The sequence below is a fragment of the Coregonus lavaretus genome, assembly GCF_964263955.1.
Source record: "Coregonus lavaretus genome assembly, chromosome: 28".
In the NCBI taxonomy this organism is placed as follows: domain Eukaryota; kingdom Metazoa; phylum Chordata; class Actinopteri; order Salmoniformes; family Salmonidae; genus Coregonus; species Coregonus lavaretus.
The window spans coordinates 21,070,481-21,095,550 of NC_140015.1; the positions used below are offsets into that span (position 1 = coordinate 21,070,481).

The 25,070-nt window shown below is 40.9% G+C and overlaps 1 pseudogene across 1 annotated transcript in view; it reads left to right on the forward strand.

Annotated features, from left to right (window-relative positions):
• Positions 1-435: 435 nt before the first annotated feature.
• The window catches only part of LOC311103921 (cilia- and flagella-associated protein 52-like), a 74,052-nt pseudogene continuing 49,417 nt past the window's right edge, over positions 436-25,070 (forward strand). The window contains exons 1-10 of the transcript in view: positions 436-495; positions 1,496-1,660; positions 1,815-1,977; positions 2,965-3,001; positions 3,189-3,278; positions 3,455-3,573; positions 4,265-4,293; positions 4,486-4,634; positions 6,495-6,639; positions 6,760-6,855. The product of the transcript in view is annotated as a cilia- and flagella-associated protein 52-like (transcript). The remainder of the gene's footprint in view (positions 496-1,495; positions 1,661-1,814; positions 1,978-2,964; positions 3,002-3,188; positions 3,279-3,454; positions 3,574-4,264; positions 4,294-4,485; positions 4,635-6,494; positions 6,640-6,759; positions 6,856-25,070) is intronic.

Below are 25,070 nucleotides of genomic sequence, written 5' to 3' on the forward strand. Positions count from 1 at the left end.
TTACCGGTTTGGTCAGGGCCAGCATGAGGAATAAAGTTTATCCTGCATCAGTGAGTGTAGCTATTAAGTTAAGTTTGAACATCTTAGCAATACAATGTGTTCTATACAGCTGTCAACATTCTACAAGGAAAGAGACACATAATCAACATTATATAATCAATAACCAGATTACCCTGGATACCAGACATGGATGAGTGATAGCTCAGTTCTAGAATGTTGTCATTGATGAGAATGAATCTAAAAAACACATTTTATTGTAACCCTGGACAAGCACACCCGATTCAACTTGTCAACTAATCATCAAGCCCTCAATGAGTTGAATGAGGTGTGTTTGTCCAGAGCTACAACGAAAATATGTACTGTTGGGGGTACTGGAGGACCAGGGTTGGGAAACACCGACCTAGAAACACATGGAGGAGAGATGTACAGGCAGAAATGACTGAGAATGGCCTCAACTGGCCTATGCTACTTACAGGAGCCATGGGCTTAAGTCAAGTCAGTCAGTCATTAGTCATGCTCAACAGGTGCAGTCATTGGAACAAAACCGTTTTTGTGGTTCGTGTGGGAAAAATGTTGAGCCCCAACAGCCTGAAGAAACACCTGATGGGAATAATAAGGACCTACTAGTGGAAGTGAACCACAACTAGGCTACTAACTAAAACCTATGGAGGCAAGCCTCACTCACTGGACAACAAGAGGACTCACTCCATTTTCATACAACACAGAGAACACCACTTGTGGCAAATGTTTCCCTAAGAATGCTGAGCTGAAAAATCATATCAGTATTTAGCACTATGTGGATGGGACATTCCTGCTGGGATTGAGGATTTCTCTGGAATGCTCAACTAGATGATCAGGACAGTCTAGGGTACTATTTGCTCGAAATAGGTTTTTCATGGTTTGGGCTAGGGCCCTTAGTTCCAGTGAAGGGAAATCTTAACGCTACAGCATACAATGACATTCTAGACGATTCTGTGCTTCCAACTATTTTGGGGGAAGGCCCTTTCCTGTTTCAGCATGACAATGCCCCCATGCACAAAGTGAGGTCCATACAGAAATGGTTTGTCGAGATCGGTGTGGAAGAACTTGACTGGCCTGCAGAGAGCCCTGACCTCAAAATGATACATTATTTTTAAAGGGATGATGACCTTAGATTTCAGCATTTGTGGCCTCCATTTCAGAAAATCCTAATTTACCTAAAATGTCTCCATTGGTTTTATCATCATTGGTGTTACTACTCCTACTGGTTGCACAAAGTTATCATAATGGTCAAAAATATATTTAAAGTCATAAAGCTACCATATTAGTTGATTTAGAATGGGAAGATCTAATCAACAAAAAAAATGACGTTTTTCTAAAATGACATGCCCAAATGCCACCGTAATTCAAAAAACAACCCAGCAGCTAGACATCAACACAATTTTTAGTTGATGCAATGATTTTCTCAGTCAAACACAATACCCGAAATACGCTTTGTGTGTCTATTGTGTACCAGGTCATAATCTTTGGTCTAAAAGTCAACCCTAACAGAGAGCACCTTATCTATCCACTGGGCTACAATATCATCCTCAAAAGCCTGACAAACAAGAAACTGGAGTTTCTACATGGCCACACCAACAATGTCTCCTCTGTCCAAAAGTGGAAAGTATATTGCCTCATGGTCAGGTCACCTTCATAGGCTTCAAGGTAAAGGACTAATGCTAAGATGTAAGTGTAGCCACCAGTGCAGTAGCCAGTAAGGTATATACACAATAACTTGATCATAAAGAGAAAGAAAAATGGATTTGCAGAAAACTGTGATAAAAGATAATTAGCTGGTTTTCATCATTCTTTGAACAGACTGATGTTATACCATGGGACTTTGCCAAGAGAGGAATCTATGCTCACCTGCAGCTCCAAAAAGCCAAGTTGGAAGGATTGGCCTTCTCCCCCCAATGTCAAGTACCTGGTGACCCTTGGAGGCCAGGATGATGGCAGGTACTAGCCATAGCAACAGATTGTCAAACTTTGTGAAATACTGACATTTGACTCAGATCCTCTGTTATAATATAGTAGTTACAAATAGGCGTATTCATACACTTTAACTGAATAACTGTGTGTATCTGTATTTTCCATATAGTAGTGTGGAATATAGAAATCAGAGAAGACATTTGTGGAAGCCTCAGCCCACAGTGGTGGTTATTTGGAGTAAACTGGTGAACAACAACGCTTAGGCCTCTACTTCCAGCTTAAACATACTATATGCATTTTATGGACACAGTCAATTTTACAATAATTATATTTTGTTTGTTTTTACTCCTGAACTTCCTCTACCCTAAACCGCTCCGATCATTTTCATGATGTCCATCCACAAGTGACATCTTTGTGTAGGCAGAACAGTATGTATATCTAAATAGAGCAATTTTTGTATAATTTTGATTTGGGCACCTTCTAATGAAATGTCACAGCTATAGGCCTATAAGGATATTGATAATCTTCTTGTAGCGACACTCTCCGTGTTTAGGAACTTGATCTTCCCCACAAGATTAGGTCCACTGAATGTCAGACAGGGCAGCTGAAAACAATTGTGAAATGCATTTGGGTAATTATAATATCAGAACATAGAGTGCACTAACACATGGCTATACACAGGGCTCTACGCTGACCTTTTATACAAGGAGCACGTGTGCACCTAAGTTGAAAAATGTAGGCACACACAAAGAAATTTAGAAGCACAATGAAAGATATTTGAGATATTAAAGCTAGAATCCTACATTTTCTGAGGCTACTAAATTTAAATTCCAGGTTGCACAGCAAAATATGTAGCTAGGCACATGTGAGTAAAATTGTCACACTGTAGAGCCCTGATACATTTAAAAACATGAATAGTATGACCCTTTCTGAGAGTGCTATTTCCTCAGCATACTGCAGTAAGTCTTGTAGCAGTTTGCAACCTGAATAACTTCCTGTTACTTCATGGTACAGATCCCAGAGGAAGGCAGCTATTTCTACTGTGGCACCAGTGGGGATATCCTGAAAGTCAATCTCAAGACCAAGCTTCTTAATGGGCCGTGGCCCAGTGAAACAGAAATTCAGCAAGGTGGGTTCAAAATAGGAACACGGTAAGACGAGTTTAATATCTGGCTTAGTTAGATAGACTGCAGTACAAACCTCAGAACTCAGCATGCATTTCCCCTTGTTGTCTACAGGGGGTGAACACAATCATAGTGATGAAGACAGGCGACATTTTGGTGGACTCAGGAGATTGCATGTTCACTCTGTTCACTCAAACACATCAAGTGAGTTGAGTGTCTTTAAAGGAGGTCTTTATTCACTTTTATAGTTATTATTTCACTTCAGTAATCCTGTGTGCATCTTCCAAAAGCATCTAAAACACCACTGTACTACAGAATGAATACTACTTGTATTCTTTGGTTTCTACACTATCGACCGGTCTATTGTGTTCCTTTGGCAGGAAGGTTCAGCTGGAGAGGGGGTGACATCCATAGCGCTCCATGGTGAGGGTCACCAGTTCTTTGTGGGCACAGAGGCAACACAGATCTACTGTTTAAACTATGCTGACTTCAAAGAGGAGCTCATCACCTGATCACCACCAGCCATAACAGTACCATGAATGATGTGGACTTTCATTAGTGAGTGACACAACAGGCTAAAATGTCACATCATATACGGCATCACATTCCATATGTGTGCAGGCTCAGTTCCCTACTGAACGCAAATAGGAAACTGATTCTGCGTGACTGGCTGATAATTTTGAAGCCAATTTGCCTTTTTAAATGACAATAGTAGAGGGGGCTATATGATAATTTGCTGTCAAATGTTGTGTGTCCTCTGTAGTAACCTGTTATATTAATGTTAAGTATTATGTTTTCCAATATGGGGTTTCCTTTCCGCTATCCGTAGCCGTTTAAATGTCTGCCATATAACCGTGCTAAGAAAAGCCTCAAGTAGCTTACGCCAGGTGCATTCAGGTAATGTTATTCTAAGTTACAATTAAATACTAAAACGTACTTACGTGTCCGGTGTCATCAATCTAAGAAGCATCCTAAGATACTACATCCTCCAAAGTTTATCATATTCCTGGTCAATAGCTAGATCAATTCCATATGGACTGATAAGTGCTTTAACTTAACATGTATATCTTGGTGTATATCTCACAGTGGCTGGTCTGAGCTCTTTGCCACGTTCTGAGAATGACATCTGGATGTGGCATACGGAAACCTCTAAAGAAGTGCTACATATCCATGTGCCCAACATGACCTAGCTGCAACACTGTGGAGTTCATGATCAGTGGTGGGTTTCCCATTCCATTTCTTAGCAGCACAAACTCTGGGGCTTTCTATTATAATGCAAATGCATTCCTCTGTTCACTCCTCTGGTGGTGATTTAGTTGGGTAACAACAGTTGAAAGGAAAACAATACTTTCTGTCACGCATTCGTGTTTGTATTCCTCCCAGTCATTGACTTTGTGTTGTTTTCTTTCAGCCTGGAATCATGGTAAGATCCATGACTTCACTCCTGAGACTGGCAGGCTGATGATGACTGTGCACAATGCCCACAGCATGGGTGTGAGTGACAGCCATCGCCACCACCAGAGACTGCAAGAGGATTGCCAGTGGGGAGGGGAGGGACAGGTAAAGATCAAGAAGATAAAGCACCATGGAGATAAAGATAAACAACAATGATGGAGATGAAGGACCATCAGTATTACAAAGTACAAATAGGGTCGCTGTTGATAATGGCAGACCCTGGCCGTGAACCCACTCTCCAAGGGTGTCAAGGAGAGTTGGGATATGCAAAAAAAAAAATCTCCAATTCACACGTGTATTAATACACACTTGTACATGTGTGAAATAGGACAAATATAAGCACCCACCCCCCAATTTGTTTTTATAGATACCTGCATGCATTAGAAGGTAATAAAAAAATTTTAAACAAGCATTGCATGCCTTGGCTCATGTTTATTCATAACAGAATCTGCTTACAATGCTATTGATATGAAGATGGGACTAATAGTTTAACAAATACTAACAGTGGACCTATGGCAGTCTCTATGGGGGTGCCACAGGGTTCAATTCTTGGGCCGACTCTTTTCTCTGTGTATATCAATGACATCGCTCTTGCTGCTGGTGACTCTCAGATCCACCTCTACGCAGACGACACCATTTTGTATACATCTGGCCCTTCATTGGACACTGTGTTAACAAACCTCCAAACGAGCTTCAATGCCATACAACACTCCTTCAGTAGCCTCCAACTGCTCTTAAACACTAGTAAAACTAAATGCATGCTCTTCAACCGAACGCTGCTTGCACCCGCCCACCCGACTAGAATCACTACTCTCGACGGGTCTGACCTAGAGTATGTGGACAACTACAAATATCTAGGTGTCTGGTTAGACTGTAAACTCTCCTTCCAGACTCACATTAAGAATCTCCAATCCAAAGTTAAATCTAGAATCGGTTTCCTATTTCGCAACAAAGCCTCCTTCACTCATGCTGCCAAACTTGCCCTCGTAAAACTGACTATCCTACCGATCCTTGACTTCGGCGATGTCATTTACAAAATAGCCTCCAACACTCTACTCAGCAAATTGGATGTAGTCTATCACAGTGCCATCCGTTTTGTCTCCAAAGCCCCATATACTACCCACCACTGTGACCTGTACGCTCTTGTTGGCTGGTCCTCACTACATATTCGTCGCCAAACCCACTGGCTCCAGGCCATCTATAAATCACTGCTAGGCAAATCCCCGCCTTATCTTAGCTCATTGGTCACCATAGCAACACCCACCCGTAGTCTGCGCTCCAGCAGGTATATCTCACTGGTCATCCCCAAAGCCAACACCTCCTTTGGCCGCCATTCCTTCCAGTTCTCTGCTGCCAATGACTGGAACAAATTGCAAAAATCTCTGAAGCTGGAGACACTTATCTCCCTCACTAACTTTAAGCATCAGTTGTCAGAGCACCTTACCGATCACTGCACCTGTACACAGCCCATCTGAAATTAGCCCGCCCAACTACCTCATCCCTATATTGTTATTTATTTTGCTCATTTGTACCCCAGTATCTCTATTTGCACATCATCTCTTGCACATCTATCATTCCAGTGTTAATACTAATTGTAATTATTTTGCACTATAGCCTATTTATTGCCTTACCTCCATAACTTGCTACATTTGCACACACTGTATATATATATGTATTTCTGTTGTATTTTTGACTTTGTTTTGTTTTACCCCATATGTAACTCTGTGTTGTTGTTTTTATCGCACTGCTTTGCTTTATCTTGTCCAGGTCGCAGTTGTAAATGAGAACTTGTTCTCAACTGGTTTACCTGGTTAAATAAAGGTAAAATAAATGTAAAAAAAAAAAAAATTTAAACACAGTGAAACAGATAGAAGTAGCAAATATGTGTTAGAGTCTCTAGTCTTGTTTTTATTCCCATCTCTTTGAGTCAGGCCATTGACATGACTATTGTCTTGTTCTGTCCAGGTGTGGGAGATCCTGCAGGGAACAAAAGGCTTCTGGAAACCATGAAGGAGAATAAGGCCTCTGTCAACTGCATTAAGATCAAGAGCAATGACAAGGAGTGTGTTACTGCCAGCTCAGACGTGGCCTACATCATCTAGGACCTGGTGTAAGACACCATTACACAAAATATACAAATATTCACATTACTGAATTGTTTAGCAATTCAGATAAATCAGGTTTTGCAACCGGATTCCGTTTCACTGTGTTATTTTGAATTATTTTCAAGCCGTTTTGTGAAGAATGGTCCTGGCCAACACTGTTTAGAAGTTTCTGCTACCACCCTGAGGAGTACCAGATCATCACTAGTGGCACAGACAGAAAGGTCCATCCACCACCACAGTAGGATATAGAAGAGCATTTACTAACGGAGAATTCAACTAATTTCTGATTGGGTTAATGACTACCATAGTATTTCTTTACAGTTATTACCATGGGTTTTGAAACACAATGGATGATTGATTGCACAGTGAGTCGGGTGTGAGCGCCATCTTCTTGCCACTCGTCATATTTTAGCGCCAGATGTCATAGTAGTGTAATGCAGTGACAATGACAATGACAGTGCATTGTATTCATTCTCTGCTAAGGGATTGTTTGTTCCTAAAGCAGACTGCATAGCTATGACTCAGGCAACCAGATGGTCTCTGTGGCCCACATCTAGGATGATGATTACTTCTTCACAGAGAAAACCACATTGGAAAATTCTCTCTCCATGTTTAGCGTCAACATTTTTTTATTTCACTGGTGTACCAGAGCAATCCATAGAGTAGCACACTAACTTCACATATTTTTGTTATTTGAGGTATTCCACAGAGATTATTTCCCTTGGGGCTTGATAATCATAATATTATAATAGAGTTCTTCATGAATACAGTGCATAATATATTGATGACATTGGGTACAGAATGCTGGTTTAGCAGAAACCCATAGTAAAAGGATAATAGTTGACCTTACAGTACCAGTGAATCAAACTGCAACACTTTTAAAGAAACCCTTTGCCCTTTCTTTTTAAGTGAGGTCTACAGTTTTCTGTGTAGAAATAGAATGTACTTTTTGCTAGCATCATTTCTTTACATCAAAGGACTAGGTATCTCTAAACTATACAGTACTGGAGCATGTGTTTTTTCATGAATGGTTGAGAGCACAATCACACAGGATATGCAATCTACACTCTTCCCTCTCTTCCTGTGTAACTTTGCAATGAGAGAAAAAATTGAAAGGCATCGGCTTTTTAAAAGGGAAATGTGATATTTGTGGTCTAAAAATAACAATTGCAACGGGAGGCCGAAGCTGGAAGGAGACAGCTGCCAACCCCAGAAATGATTATTGCTCATTCACACACACAACTGTTTTAACCACTCCATGTTACTATTTGATAGACGGTAGCAGCTCTATTTGCATACTGTGAAGGACTCATTAGGAGAAAGTCAAGGCCATAGTTCAAAATCCCCCCTAATTATTTACCAGCCAATAAATGCTGGCGTGCACAATATATCTGCTTATAATGTTTTTAAAAAAGGAGGAGAGATTGACACATTTGTATTAATGAAAAAGTTTGAATAATGAATACTGGTCATTTTCAAAGATTCTCTGCATATTATAATCCTGGTTGAAAAATAATGAGCATGTGCTTTTGGAAACTGTTGGATGGATTATGAAATCTTATTTCATAATGTCACTTCTCTATATAAATGTTACCTTATTTTATTTCATAATGATACATTGTATTTCCCAATTACTTTTTTTATTAGAACATTTATCATTTCATAAATGACGTTTTAACACGATGTATTTCAGAATTTCATGGCATTTTTCAGAATTTCATGGTCATTTTCATAATAAAGCGATATGTCAATCAATGCTAATCAACTGGCTAATCCTTTACGATCAATTACTTTACCCTGTCAATTTGACCTAACAGTTAGGTCGGAAAGCGCAAGACATTTATTTACATTGTAGCCACTGTAGCAGCATGAGCAACTAATGATAGCAATTCAGTGAGCAACTAATGATAGCAATTCAGTGAACAACTATCCCAGAATGGAAATATTTCACACAAATAACAGAAATCTCCTCAGTACCTGTTAGTGTTCGTGAATTAAGATGACACCTACCACAATAATTATCTTATGTGGGGTCTTTTGCATTATTGCTTGGGGTTAGTGCTATCCGGGGTCATTGGGACTTCCCTTTAACCCTTACCTAACCCTAACCTTTAAGGCGTCTGCATACTAGGTTTGGTTTGCTCCTAGCAGAACTCGGCTAGGCAAAGCGAACATCTGTGCCTCGCATACTCCCTTAAAAGAAACTAGGAGCAAACCTGCAATATTATGGTTTGTCCTTCTTGAGACGCCATAGCAAAAACATAGTCTGAATTAATCTAAGATAAATCAAGAAATCTGTAATTAATTTTGACGTTTTTGCTGAGGTCTTAGCCGCGCAATTTTACATCTTGTTAAGACAGGGATGGGCAACTGTAGGCCCACGGATTAATTTCCAAAACAGATTCCCGGAATCAGGAGGGAATAAAGAGGAAATCAGGAATCCTCCAACCAAGATCCCAGAATTTTGCAACCTTAAGTAACCTTAGAAATGTGGTTATGTAAAATGTAAATGTAAAATGTTATGCATCAGCAGGTTTTCTTTTGTTATGTCAGACACTCAATTAGCCATGCTAGCTAACATATTTTCTTTGCCAGCTATCTAAACTTGTAGTAATCATGGCTGAATACCACAGAGCCCCATTGACTTTGTTAGTCACTAGCAGGACCAGATTACTGAACGGGTATGATAGCAACTTGTTTAGAATTGCATTAAATTAGCTTTAAAACTGCAACATCTTCTCTCAGTCTCATGACAAAATGTGAACAAAAGCTATACAACTTTTTTATTTTTTTGCCCTTTGCCCAAAATAATTTATTGCAGGAAATTAGCTTTAAAACTGCAACATTATATTTTAGCCTCCAGGCAAAATGTGTAGAATAGCACCATGGCAAAATGTGGTGCCCCTGGGCCCCAAATGTGGTAGGCCGGCCCTGCTCAATAGTGCTGAGGGATTAACGGATTCTTTGGTTATTACACAACTAATTGTCCAACTTCGGTTCAATTACTTGAATTCCATTGAAATCGTTTTTTTGTGCATGCGTCGTTTCTCTAGAGAAAAATCTAAATCATTCACAAGAGAAATCAAGTCAAGAACTATGTGGGATGCTGGCCTGAAGGGAGTTGTAGTTTACATTAAGTAAATATTCAACCTAGTTCAGCGCAGAAACATGGTAATTAAGTACAATGACCATAATCCATTGTGCCCATTTCCGACAGAGATTGAAACACTTTCACGCCTGCTATGTTAGATACAAACAGACAGCATGAGAGAGGAATGTACACAACACAACTATGAGAGAGAGGGAAGAACTACAGTGGGTAAAAAAAAGTATTTAGTCAGCCACCAATTGTGCAAGTTCTCCCACTTAAAAAGATGAGAGAGGCCTGTAATTTTCATCATAGGTACACGTCAACTATGACAGACAAAATAAGAAAAAAAAATCCAGAAAATCACATTGTAGGATTTTTAATGAATTTATTTGCAAATTATGGTGGAAAATAAGTATTTGGTCAATAACAAAAGTTTCTCAATACTTTGTTATATACCCTTTGTTGGCAATGACACAGGTCAAACGTTTTCTGTAAGTCTTCACAAGGTTTTCACACACTGTTGCTGGTATTTTGGCCCATTCCTCCATGCAGATCTCCTCTAGAGCAGTGATGTTTTGGGGCTGTCGCTGGGCAACACAGACTTTCAACTCCCTCCAAAGATTTTCTATGGGGTTGAGATCTGGAGCCTGGCTAAGCCACTCCAGGACCTTGAAATGCTTCTTACGAAGCCACTCCTTCGTTGCCCGGGCGGTGTGTTTGGGATCATTGTCATGCTGAAAGACCCAGCCACGTTTAATCTTCAATGCCCTTGCTGATGGAAAGAGGTCTTCACTCAAAATCTCACGATACATGGCCCCATTCATTCTTTCCTTTACACAGATCAGTCGTCCTGGTCCCTTTGCAGAAAAACAGCCCCAAAGCATGATGTTTCCACCCCCATGCTTCACAGTAGGTATGGTGTTCTTTGGATGCAACTCAGCATTCTTTGTCCTCCAAACACGACAGGTTGAGTTTTTAACAAAAAGTTATATTTTGGTTTCATCTGACCATATGACATTCTCCCAATCCTCTTCTGGATCATCCAAATGCACTCTAGCAAACTTCAGACGGGCCTGGACATGTACTGGCTTAAGCAGGGGGACACATCTGGCACTGCAGGATTTGAGTCCCTGGTGGCGTAGTGTGTTACTGATGGTAGGCTTTGTTACTTTGGTCCCAGCTCTCTGCAGGTCATTCACTAGGTCCCCCCATGTGGTTCTGGGATTTTTGCTCACCGTTCTTGTGATCATTTTGACCCCACGGGGTGAGATCTTGCGTGGAGCCCCAGATCGAGGGAGATTATCAGTGGTCTTGTATGTCTTCCATTTCCTAATAATTGCTCCCACAGTTGATTTCTTCAAACCAAGCTGCTTACCTATTGCAGATTCAGTCTTCCCAGCCTGGTGCAGGTCTACAATTTTGTTTCTGGTGTCCTTTGACAGCTCTTTGGTCTTGGCCATAGTGGAGTTTGGAGTGTGACTGTTTGAGGTTGTGGACAGGTGTCTTTTATACTGATAACAAGTTCAAACAGGTGCCATTAATACAGGTAACGAGTGGAGGACAGAGGAGCCTCTTAAAGAAGTTACAGGTCTGTGAGAGCCAGAAATCTTGCTTGTTTGTAGGTGACCAAATACTTATTTTCCACCATAATTTGCAAATAAATTCATTAAAAATCCTGATTTTCTGGATTTTTTTTCTCAATTTGTCTGTCATAGTTGACGTAATGAAAATTACAGGCCTCTCTCATCATTTTAAGTGGGAGAACTTGCACAATTGGTGGCTGACTAAATACTTTTTTCCCCACTGTAGTAAAATGATTTCCTCAGACAGCCTTGCAGTATATTTAGGCAGGCTAGCCTAGCTATGTAGGATGACTAGGAGCACAGATAACTTTGTCTGGCTGGCTGGCTGCTACTGCCTGAGCAGAGACGAGATGACTAAGGAATGAAAAATAAAGTCATCAATTAAAAACTAATATACACAACTGAAATATTTTATTATTTCATAGTAATTTCCTATTTTTCGATTGATGTATACTCAATGTGGACCTGACAGAGACAATGGAATATTTAGGTTATTGAATGTTCACTATTTTGGGCTTTGGAATTTCCATTAAAAAGCTCTAAAATCATTTTAATGTCATTATTTGATCATGCATTTAAATGTTTAAAAAATAAATCGAAACCGAAAACCGTGATTATTTTTTAATTAGTCACTTTCACTCAGATATCATATCAGTCATGGCATAATGTGTAGAATTGCTGGATATTAGCTTATAAACAGCAAAAATGTCTCTCCACCCATGGTAAAATTGATAGAATTGCAGGAAATTAGCCGTAAAACTGCACATTTGTTCTCTCTGCCGCATAGCAAAATCAGTACAATTGTATGAAATGTTATAAAATTGCAACATTTTCTCTCACAGAGTTTAGTACCTGAGTGCGTCACAATGAATAAATGAAGGTTGGGTTTGGATTACAATTATTTCAACAATTCATGCCCCCTTTTGCCAAGCTCCACATGCAAATCCGTCCCCAACTAGCTAGCTACCTAACAAACTGGCTAATGTAAGCCTACCTCAATACAACAACTCAGATTCAGCTTGGAAACGCTAACATTTCAAAAGAAGGAAAATAATTCGTAGGAACACCTTTCGTCATGATTGTGATAGTGCCAGATTGACTTTAGATGCAGTATAACTTTAGCCAGCTAACTAAGATCGAGGGGACTAGCAGCAATAGGTATTTTGTATAATTTTGACCCATTTTGAGTCAATCATGTGTTCTCTACTCCAACAATTAATCCACAGATAGCGCAAGCAGTGTGGTCAGCATGTTACATGCTGACTAGAACGGGCATGCGCATGCGTGCGCCATTGTGCGCATGTTGATTTTGTCCATCCACACCAGACGCGATCAGGACGTGGTGGTTGAAATATCAAAACGAACTCTGAACCACCTATATTCAATTTGGGGACAGGTCGAATTGCATGAAACATTCATGGCCATTTAGCTAGCTAGCTTGCTGTTGCTAGCTAATTTGTCCTGGGATATAAACATTGGGTTGTTATTTTACCTGAAATGCACAAGGTCCTCTACTCCGACAATTAATCCACAGAGAAAAGGGTAAACCAAGTTAGTTTCTAGTAATCTCTCCTCCTTCAGTCTTCTTCTTCTGACTTTATATGGCGGTTGGCATCCAACTTTAAGGTGCATTATCACCACCGACTGGAGTTTGGAGATCAGTTCAGCTTTCAATCACCCATGTGGGTATATGCTCCTAAAAACCAATGATGAGATGGGAGAGGTGGGAGTTGCAGCGCGTCAAGCTTAAAAAATAGAACAGAGTTCTATTTTAGCACCTGGCTACACAGACGCTCGTTGACGTGCATGAGCTGTTTGGATGAAATTATTGAGTAACATGTATGTGTAAATTTAATTTGTAACGCGAGCGGTGTGGTCAGCATATTAGAATCACCTTTGGCAGCGATTACAGCTTTGAGTTTTTCTGGGTCAACAACACCTCATAAGATTGCCTGCTGCAGTTGTTCAAGAGATGAACAGTGAAAGCCATCTTGGAGAATGTCTGGGACAAACAGCAGAGAATTGGAATTTGGGGTGAAATCCACCCTTTGACTACATTTTTCACACTCAGGATAAATGTATTTACAAGCATGATTAACCTCAGAGATTAGTTATATTATCTACTTCCAATCATAGGTCCTCTTTTTGAGATTTTCCCTAAGACCTTCACACGTCAGAACCAATACAAGTTTTATCTAATTGCAGGTTATCAGGGTCAAAGTCCTTGTTATCCACCAAGCCTGGAGGATAATTTTTTCACATTCCACTGGTCAGAGTCCGGAGTCGGTCCATATCTCATCATCTGTTGAGACACTGCATTCTCCAACACCTTACTCACCAACCCTCAGACACAGGGAATAAGACAACAACCACATAAGTATACCCATGCATGCGATGGCAGGCCCCAAGATGGTGGCTGCTATGGTTTTCCATTTACCAAACATTTTATCAAACCACCCTATCAAAGATGTATTAACTCCTGAGTTCTCAGCCCATTCTTCACTTAGAGCAGTCAATCCTGCAAGAGCTCTGCACCGCCCTTTTCTGCCAGCAACATATCTAGAGCCAACCTATTTGGCCAAGTCATGAGCGAGGTGGCGGATAATTGATCTGAGATTCCCCTCACTGCATCTCTAGTCTGGTTCACAAACCGCTGTTGGCTGTAATATATCTAATTAATCCAATCCACATTTTTATTGATTGTTACCCACCAAAAGAATGTTGTAGTAAATCCTTCTCCTACTTGATTCATAGCTTTGTATTCATCCGGTAACCCCCTTGGTATCCCAATTGTATCCATCCAAATTGTGCTATTTTCCTTCTGGTCAAAACTCCTCCTACATCTGTTTAACCCTTTCCTTGGTTTCCGGTCACTAATTCTAACTGGCTGAACCAGTAGAACCAGGGCGCAGGTACCTACCCACCCTTTTGGCAATATTTGCCTTATACGGCCTTTACTGGTACACGCCCACCACACATCGGTTACAGGGGCTGTAAGGTTCAGAATTCTCTCCTGTGCTTCCGAACCTAAGTAATGTCACATTACTACTATTTCCAATTGACAATTCGTGATGTCTTTGTTTCTCTTTACCCCCCATCTGGATGTCCATTCCCGCACGGTCTCATATCCCCGTCCCCAAGTGTGTTTAAACACTTGAGTCCAGGAACAATCCGCCTAGGGGCCAATCACAAATATGATGGGGTATTATTCCATTCTGTTGCTTGTTGACATGTACCCCACCCGTTGGCTACGTCCCTAACCCTTATTTTGAATCCTACAGTCTGCCCTTCTCTGACTCCTATTTTGTAAGTTACTCTTCCCTGACGGTCAGTATGTCAGGTCGCTTCTCTCTTACTTCTTAACAATGGTAAGGGCATAGCGGAATTGGTGCGGGGTGGTGGTGGATCTTGACATATCAGGACCATTGCTGAGACTATGATGCAGCTCAGGGTTACCCATATTCCCAAAAACCGCCAACCCTCTCCTGCCCTTCGTCTTCCTGCTTGGTACCACCCCATACTCACACCCCTAAGAACACACTACAGTGATGATAGGGGTAGGAGATCTTCGTTAACAGAGGTGATCCCCAGACCCTATTGGTCCAGTTCTTCTCTCTAACTCTGCGTGTGTTCAGATGTGCTTGTATGTGTTCTTACCTTTTTGCAGTGGGTAACGTGGACACAGGTTGCTCTTTCTGCTATTCTAATGGCAAAGGCGGTGTCTAATATAACCTGATAGGGCCCTTCCCAACAGGCCTGCTTCCAGTCTTTCTTCTTTAGGGACTGGATCCACACCAGTCACCTGGTTGGATAGAGTGGGTCACCTTCTCCTTTAGTTCACATGTGGGGCACAAAACCTTTGACATACGGGTGTGGTTAATAAACAACCTTCTCATGTGTTCTGCTAGGGTGCTCTCAGTTTCTATCTCCGTTTCTTCTGTATGGTCTACCAAATACTTTCTCAAATGGCAATAACCCTTCTTTATCTGGAGTTCTCCTGATCGTCATTAATACTATCGGTAGACATTGTACCCCATTTCTTCCTGCGCTCCTGTGTGTTTTCCTTAACCCCTCTCTAATCATACTGTTCACATTAGTATTTTCTTTCTAGACCGTATCCAAATGTATATATATTTTTAAAAGTATTTAGTCCTCTCCTCCGTCTAGTTATCTTTAATCCTACCATCTACCATCATCCCCCCTGTTGACACATGGCTCTGGCCATGTGTCAATATTGCCACTTCTCTAAACGATCACTTAGGTAATATTGGTAAATTATCCCTATGCCATATCCCTTCTTTTTGAGACTGCCCCTTGCTTCTTTATCGCTCCTTGCTTCTTTATCGCTCCGCCCACTTCCTTTGTCCATTATGGCAGCAAAATTCGACTTTCACTCAGTTCAGAATCAATAGTAATACAATCAATCAATCCCTTATCTTGTAAAAACACTCATGTTTAGTTTGAACTCTGTTCAACCCCGGCTCTCCCGGGCTTGACCTGAAGACTGATGGTTAGACATGACAGGTCCATACTTAAATCTTTCAAACATACACAAACACAGGAAATGACCCAGTTCAGTTATTTGCCTAGCAAAAAAAGAATTTTAACTCTATGTTCGTGATTAACCCAGTTTTATCTCATAGTCCACTAAAGAAATCTCCCTCATCAAAAGCTAAGACTGTTAGGGAAGTGAGCAACCTTTTTTTGTACCTCTATGAATTGTTCCTCCACCTCGGAGTCCCAAATGATTTTATCATGGGCTGCCATTGCCTTCCCATAGATAAGATCACTTTATTTACCAGTATGCAGTGCATAATGGGGTACCCACGCTCCAAGTATAGCAGTTTTCCTGGATGAGTTTAACGTTCGCCCCTCCTGAGTTATGGTATGTCCTACGTAAATCACCTTGCTCTGCCAGAGCTGAAGTTTCCTTTTGTTAACTTTGTCCCTGTTCTGCCATAAAGGTTAACAATTGGAGTGTATCTTTCTTACATCCCTCTTGAGTGGGATTAGCCAATAGAATATCATCTACATAAATTAACATTTGTCTTCCTTCCTGAGGTTCAAACTTTCCCAAATTCCTAGTTATAGCCTGGGAAAAGATTGTAGGACTTTCCGAGTAGCCTTGTCTCATCCTAGCGTAAGTCCATTTCCTTCCCTGGAATGTAAAGCCAAACCACCCCTGACTATCTGGATGAACTGGGATACTAAAGAAAGCATAAGCTAAATCAATCACCATGAAATAGGAGTTTTCTGGTTTCAATTGGTTCAGCAAAGTATGTGGATCTGGTACACATGGAGCTCTGGGAATTATATTTTTATTAACCCCCTGCAAGTCCATGACCATCCTCCAGTCGGCGCTGGGTGCCGCTTTTTTAACAGGAAATACTGGAGAGTTGCATTGTGCCTCATCTCCAGGAATGATCACCCCTCCCTTAAGTAAATGCTCAAACGTAGGTGTTATCCCTTTTATTGCTTCTGGCTTCTTAGGATATTGCTTTTGGTATGGCCTGTGATCGGATCGCAGAACCACTTGCACTGGAGCTACTCCCTTAATTAGCCCCACATCGGCAGGTCCTTGTGACCATAATTTGAACGGAATTGCTGCTAACTCATCTTCCTGTTCCTGAGTTAAGAAAATATCTTCCTGTCATTTGTCAAAACTTGTCTCTAGGTGGACCCCGGGTTGGGTTTTTGCTCTCCAATTCAACTCTCTTTTGTATCTCCCAGTGGAGTGGCTATAGTGATCCCCATTTGGTGCACTCTGCCAGTCAGTGATGTTCTTACCCTGCATTACCCATTTTCCTAGTGATAACCATTCCTCTGAAGGAAACATGGGGGCTCCACCTTTCTCTGTACAGTCTCTGGCTCTGTGGTCCCAACCCCACCTCTACAGCTGCACGTGTGTTATCATAGTGAACCCATTTTAATGCAATTGTTCTTTCTGTGGTTTTGAACAATTCTTCCTCATAAACTGGGTCAGGGCCTGGGTGCTCATTATACCACAATGTACAGTGTAAGTCATCTACGTCATCTTGGTTGGTCCAGTCACAAAATCATTTGCGAGGTCTACCAGTGATTTAGGTATGTCTGTAAGTCCTCCTCTCAGCAAATCCTGGCTATACCAATAGCATGGTTGGTAAGTTTATTTGAACAGTGAGAGACAGAATAACAACAAAAAAATCCAGAAAAACGCATGTAAAAAATGTTATAAATTGATTTGCATTTTAATGAGGGAAATAAGTATTTGACCCCTCTGCAAAACATGACTTACTACTTGGTAGCAAAACCCTTGTTGGCAATCACAGAGGTCAGACGTTTCTTGTAGTTGGCCACCAGGTTTGCCCACATCTCAGGAGGGATTTTGTCCCACTTTCGAGGCTGATGTTTGGCAACTCGAACCTTCAGCTCCCTCCACATATTTTCTATGGGATTAAGGTCTGGAGACTGGCTAGGCCACTCCATGACCTTAATGTGCTTCTTCTTGAGCCACTCTTTTGTTGCCTTGGCCGTGTGTTTAGGGTCATTGTCATGCTGGAATACCCACCCACGACCCATTATCAATGCCCTGGCTGAGGGAAGGAGGTTCTCACCCAAGATTTGACAGTACATGGCCCCGTCCATCGTCCCTTTGATGCGGTGCAGTTGTCCTGTCCCCTTAGCAGAAAAACACCCCCAAAGCATAATGTTTCCACCTCCATGTTTGACGGTGGGGATGGTGTTCTTGGGGTCATAGGCAGCATTCCTCCTCCTCCAAACACGGCGAGTTGAGTTGATGCCAAAGAGCTCGATTGTGGTCTCATCTGACCACAACACTTTCACCCAGCAAACTTCAGACGGCCCTGTATATGTGCTTTCTTGAGCAGGGGGACCTTGCGGGCGCTGCAGGATTTCAGTCCTTCACGGCGTAGTGTGTTACCAATTGTTTTCTTGGTGACTATGGTCCCAGCTGCCTTGAGATCATTGACAAGATCCTCCCGTTTAGTTCTGGGCTGATTCCTCACCGTTCTCATGATCATTGCAACTCCACGAGATGAGATCTTGCATGGAGCCCCAGGCCGAGGGAGATTGACAGTTCTTTTGTGTTTCTTCCATTTGCGAATAATTGCACCAACTGTTGTCACCTTCTCACCAAGCTGCTTGGCGATGGTCTTGTAGCCCATTCCAGCCTTGTGTAGGTCTACAATCTTGTCCCTGACATCCTTGGAGAGCTCTTTGGTCTTGGCCATGGTGGAGAGTTTGGAATCTGATTGATTGATTGCTTCTGTGGACAGGTGTCTTTTATACAGGTAACAAGCTGAGATTAGGAGCACTCCCTTTAAGAGTGTGCTCCTAATCTCAGCTCGTTACCTGTATAAAAGACGCCTGGGAGCCAGAAATCTCTCTGATTGAGAGGGGGTCAAATACTAATTTCCCTCAATAAAATGCAAATCAATTTATAATATTTTTGACATGCGTTTTTCTCGATTTGTTTGTTGATATTCTGTCTCTCACTGTTTAAATAAACCTACCATTAAAATTATAGACTGATCATTTCTTTGTCAGTGGGCAAACGTACAAAATCAGCAGGGGATCAAATACTTTTTTCCCTCACTGTATGCCTTCATACCCCTCTCAGTCGGTGTTCCAGCTACGTTCAACTGAGTCATAGCATCTCTTCCTAGTAGATTCATTGGATATAGGCTTGATATCAGTACGGGTATGCATACTTCTACTGAATTTTCATGTTGTAAAATCACAGGAGCTGATAATCGCTCTATAAATTGATGTCCTGAGGCAGAGCGTACTAGGAATTTCCCCCCTTTAAATGTCATATTTCATTCATTAGCCAATATTTCCCTTACTCCGCATAAGTAAGCTGTGCTATTTTATCCCATGCATCTATTAAAAACATTTGTTTGAGACTTTGTCTCCTACTCTCCCCTTAACATAATACAATAGGAGACTTCCATCAATCCTGGAAAAAAACTCCCACTCAGAAGACACTAGATAATACCATGTTTCATTAAGTTCACTACACCTTCTACTATAAACCTATAACCCCTTTCTAGAACTTTAATCATCACAACCTGTTGCATTGATGTTTTAAAATATAAACCTATTGTTTAATATCCTCATAACATACAAAAAATGTTTACTTCTTCATCAGCCTAATAGTAACAACTATCTCCTATTGTTCAACATATCATAAACAGATTATCGTTTTTAGAATTAATGAACTGTCTGCATAACTCACTGTTGTTTAAAACGATATAATGTAATAATAATAATTGCCAGTTATCAAATAACATTCCATATTCAACTATCTAGACATGTTCTTCATATCATCCCAATGCTTCCTACATATGTCAATATAGCCTAACTATCACTACTTCCTTTCACCCTTTTACGAAATCATGTCATTAGTAAATTGTCTCCACAAATCAATACTACCTAATAACATATTTTCATTCAACTAAATAGAAATAATTATTTTATTTTATTTTAATACCAGTCTTATTAAACAATCCAATTGAACATTAATTCAACATGTCTCATCACCCAATTAACTTACTTACTTTGTAAACCCTCTACAATATCTATTATTCTCTATCGCTAACTTTCCATATAACGGTACATTAACGGATGACAAATTATTTTTAAATTATAGTCAAAACAAACCAAACATATATTCACAGATGCAACTTTAATTACTATGTTCTACCATCTGCTATGTGTTGGTAAGAAAATCTCTCCCGTATAATGTTATAAATTCACCTAGTGATCTAGGTCAATAGCATCAATGTAAAAGTTTTGCTTTCTGTCCCTACCTGGGTTTGATCCAGGAACCCTCTACACCAGGGGTGTCAAACTCATTTTAGCTCAGGGGCCACATGGAGGAAAATCTATTCCCAAGTGGGCCGGACCGGTAAAATCATGGTATATATAATTTAAAAACAACAACTTCAGATTATTTTCTTTGTTTTAATACGATCAACATAAAACATAAAGCTGGAGCCTGAGGACAGTGTGTCCAAAATAGTACAAGCACAACATCACTATTAATCATAAAACACCTCAAGTTTATTTGAAAATTCTAAAGAAAAAGAACACACAAACACACAATGCCTCAGTGATTCACAGAACTGTTTCACAGATCACAGAACTATATCAGGGTGTAATTTCTCAGGCAGAAAAGTAGATAAAAATAATGAAATCCTGTTCCCCAAACAAGTGCAAGAACCACAGAGTCAAGAATAGGTTAAATATACAAATAAAATAAATTAAAAAGAATAGCACATCAACATAAAAACATATAAACATAAAGCTGGAGCCTGAGGACAGTGTGTCCAAAAGCACAACATCACTATTAATCATAAAACACCTCAAGTTATTTGAAAATTCTGAGGACAAAGAACACACAAACTATATCAGGGTGTCTCATGCAGCACTTTAAGTGGGGTTGCATAGTTTATTTGACTCCTGATACCTGGCATCTTTTAGCTTTCACCAGCGCATCAATATCAGGCGTCACATCCTGAGTGGCAGCCAACTTCAGGATGTGATTCAAGTGCTTGTGCGTGAGCCTTGAGCGCAGCTTTGTTTTATTTATGCTCATTACAGAGAAAACTTGCTCACAAAGATATGTGGTTCCAAACATGCACAACAGTTTTGCAGCGAGGGCTGTCAAGTTGGGGTAACCTGGCAAGAGATTCTGATCAAATGTGTCCAAGCCAGCTGCGGCAAATTTGCCCTTCAAATCCGAGTCACACTGCAAGTCTATTATTTCAAGTTGGATGCTGACGGGCAGATCAGAGGGATTCACAGTGAATGGCGAGCAAAAAACGTTGAAGTCTTTCTCCAGTTCACCAAAAATCTGAAAGCGTTGCTCAAACTCCCGTAACAGTCCCGTTATTTTATCTTTGAACCGCTTCATGTCTGCCACATGTTGGGTCGCGCACACATTTTTCAGACAGGGGAAGTGAGCTGCATCACCACCGGCGAGTTGCGTCTCCCACAATGACAGCTTCAACTTGAAAGAACGTATGCTGTCATAATACTGCGTGACAACTTTGTTGCGCCCTTGCAGCTGTTTGTTCAAGTTATTCAGGTGCTCTGTAACATCCACCATAAATGCAAGGTCCTGCATCCATTCTGTGGAATGAAATTCTAACACTGGTTTGCCCTTTTCTTCCATGAACTGTTCAATTTCTTCTCGTAAATCAAATAAATGCCTCAGCACAGCACCTCGGCTTAACAATCTTACCTCAGTGTGGAATGGCAGGCCATAGATGTGGTCTTTCTCTCTGAGAAGGCTGTCAAACTGACGGTGATTCAGGCTTCTGGATCGGATGAAATTAACAGTTTGGATGACCACCTTCATGACGTTATCCATCTTTAATGACTTGCAACACAAAGCCTCCTGGTGCAAAATACAGTGAAAAGTCCAAAAATCACATCCTCCATTTGCAGATTGCACTTTCTCTCTGAACTTTGTCACAACGCCTGCTTTTTTCCCCGATCATTGGAGGGCGCACCATCTGTAGCCAGGCTGACAGCGCGGGACCAGTCCACTCCGACCCTGTCCAGCGCGCTGACGAGTGCGGTGAAAATATCAGCTGCTGTCGTTGTATCTGTCATCGGCACCAACTCCACGAAGTCCTCGGTGACGGTCAATGTGTCATCAACTCCGCGGATGAAAATGGCCAGTTGTGCAACATCTGTAATGTCCGTGCTTTCATCAATTGCAACCGAAAACGCAATAAATGACTTTACTTTTTGCTTCAACTGGCTGTCCAAATCCACTGAAAGATCGGAAATCCTGTCTGCAACTGTGTTTCTTGTCAGGCTGATATTTGCAAAAGCCTGGCGCTTTTCAGGGCACACAATCTTTGCTGCCTTCATCATGCATGTTTTTATAAATTCACCCTCACTAAATGGTTTTGAAGCCACTGCGATTTCATTAGCAATGAGGTAGCTAGCTTTCACTGCAGTGTCACTGATGTCTCGGCTGTGAGTAAACACAGACTGCTGTTTCTTCAGACCCGCCAACAGTTCATTCACCTTCTCTCTTCTCCGCTGTCCTTGAAAGTTGTAATATTTGTCGGCATGAAGACTCACAGTGGCGACGAAGGTTATATTCTTTCAGCACTGCAACATGCTGTGAACACACCAAACATACAGCTTTCCCATTCAATTCCGTGAATAAATAGGAGGATGACCATTTTTCTTGGAACACTCTGCACTCTGCGTCCACTTTTCTCTTTTTTGACAGAGACATATTGGGGCAATGAGGGTGCCAAAGCACATCATGTTAAAAGTAGAAGCCGTAATAAATATTGCGGGCAAAACAAAGTAGCTCATCCGGACTGGCTGCACTTGCTTGACCTACTTGCTCTGCCCCGGTATAAACAGTTTGCTTGCTTAACACAATTGCTATTGCGCCATCCAGTGGACGCAATTGGAACAGCAGTTTATTTTATTGAAAAATTGCAGCTAATTTTTATACTTTACAAAATCATCTCGCAGGCCAGATTAAACCCGTTTGCGGGCCTGATCCGGCCCGCGGGCCGGACGTTTGACACCCCTGCTCTACACACATCCACAACATTCACCATCGAAACACTGTTACCCGTTGCTCCACAAAATCCGCAATCCTTGCAAAGCAAGGTAAACAACTACTTCCATGTCGCATAGCAAGTTACGTCACCACTCTAAACGTAACTAGTTCGCAACACTAACTAGCTAGCCCTTTCATACCAAACATCCAACCCCCTATGACTTCCTTTTCCACAGCAACCATTGATCCTCGTACATCTAACGTAACCCATAATATCCCTTACAGCGCTCTCACGTTTCAGCAAGCCCCAATGGTTAATGCCCGCAGACAAAAAACATGGACATTCTTCCATTTTTTACTAGTAGACAAAATAAAACACACTCTCAAACAGCGTTCTGCATTTACCTCTATCATAGGGTTTAAAAACTAACGTAACAACATTAACCATCCTAAATTGCTGTAGTAACGTCATGTTTGGTTCAGTTTATCACCAATCCTCCATTATTAGAATACATCAGATCTAGGTAAATATCCTTTCTAAGTAGTCTAGAAGTAACACCAAACACTTGCTGTAATTTACCATCATATATTGAATTCATATCCATATTCAATTCGATAGTCCACATTACAACTCTTTTCTCAGTAGTTTTTAAACTATCAACTCATTCAGCAACACAAAAATAATTATTTTACTCCCCCCACTATTCTTGTTGAATAAATGAGTCGTTACTAAAATTCCCTTACTATATTACCTCTGCTCCGAAATAATAAGATAGAAATTATGCTTAATCTATTTCTATCAGATGATCTATGTACTGCCCCGTCTTTGGGCGCGCAAGCCAGCACTTATATATTCTTCCACTTTTACCTAATCTCTAGTAATCAATTATCCACACATAACATTCATCATATTTTAGTATATTCATTTCAACTAAACCATTCATATTTCTAATGATTCTTTATTGCCACAAGTTAATTGACCATAATCTAGTTCCAATCGGAACAACAACGTTACTACCTAGACTCTGCCCCTCAGTCATAAAATCCTCCTAGAATCCTATAGACTGGTCACTATTCCCTGAACTAACATCTCACACTATTCTATGACAAGCAGTGTTTTTACAAACCCCAATATATCATTATATCAACCACTTATTCTCAAAACTTTAGATTAACTCTTCCCATATTCACATGACTTTCATATCACATTCACACAACGCTATTTCCCAATTTTTCAATATCAATTAGACCATAATCCTACATTACTTCTACATTTCCCAAGTATAATGTCCCCCTGAAAGCTTGACCAAAATTAAATGTGTTGACGTCATATGATCACCCCTGTACACGTGAACTTTTTCTCCAACAAGATTTCTCATATTCCTCCTGTTCTTTTTTCCTTCCCCTTGTCTGCTTTCTTTATGTCCGCAGTCACGATGGTTATGGCCTGTTTTGTTACAGTATTTACACGGGGCCTCACACTCTCTTGCAAAGTGCCCTCCCTTGTTACAGTTAAAGCACTTATTCCCTCCCCCATAGGCCTTACTCTTTCCTGCCCTATCTCCTCTCTCTCCTGGGTCTCTACCACTACCAACTATTTCGCCTTGTGTGGCTATTAAATACTTCGCTCCCTTCTGTTCTTTTCTTGCTCGGTCCTGTCTATTATTCTGCTTACTAGCTCTAAGTTTTCTGAGTTCCCATCCTAACACTTCCCCCTCTTTCTTATCTTTCCTGGTCTCCCCCCTTTGCTCCGTCCATCTTTAGGCGGCCTGTGACTTTCCACAGTATAGCTTTCAGCGGTTTCTAGATTCCCCCTTACTATGGAATGTTGGCCTCCAACAGTTTCTACCCATCTCCCCTGTTATTGGTTTTACTTTCTTATAACTAACACAGTTCACACATTTATACAGTATTTGGGGTGAAATCCTTTAGTCATTACCTTAGAAATACAAATTCATCTATCAGCTTCTGGAACAGCTGGCGAAGAGACTACTTGTTGGATCTATTCTATACTTATGAAACACATTCCAGACACTGGCTCTTGCCATCACTGATTTGACAGAGAAATATCACCTAGATTGGATAGCCAGCTTCAGCTATCACCTATGCTAGCTAGCTGCTGTCAGCTTGGCTAAACACAAGGTAAGCGCAGGCTTTAGCCTACAGATAGAACTGAATTAGCTGACCATCTTGAGATTGATCCCAACCAGAAGCCATGGATTA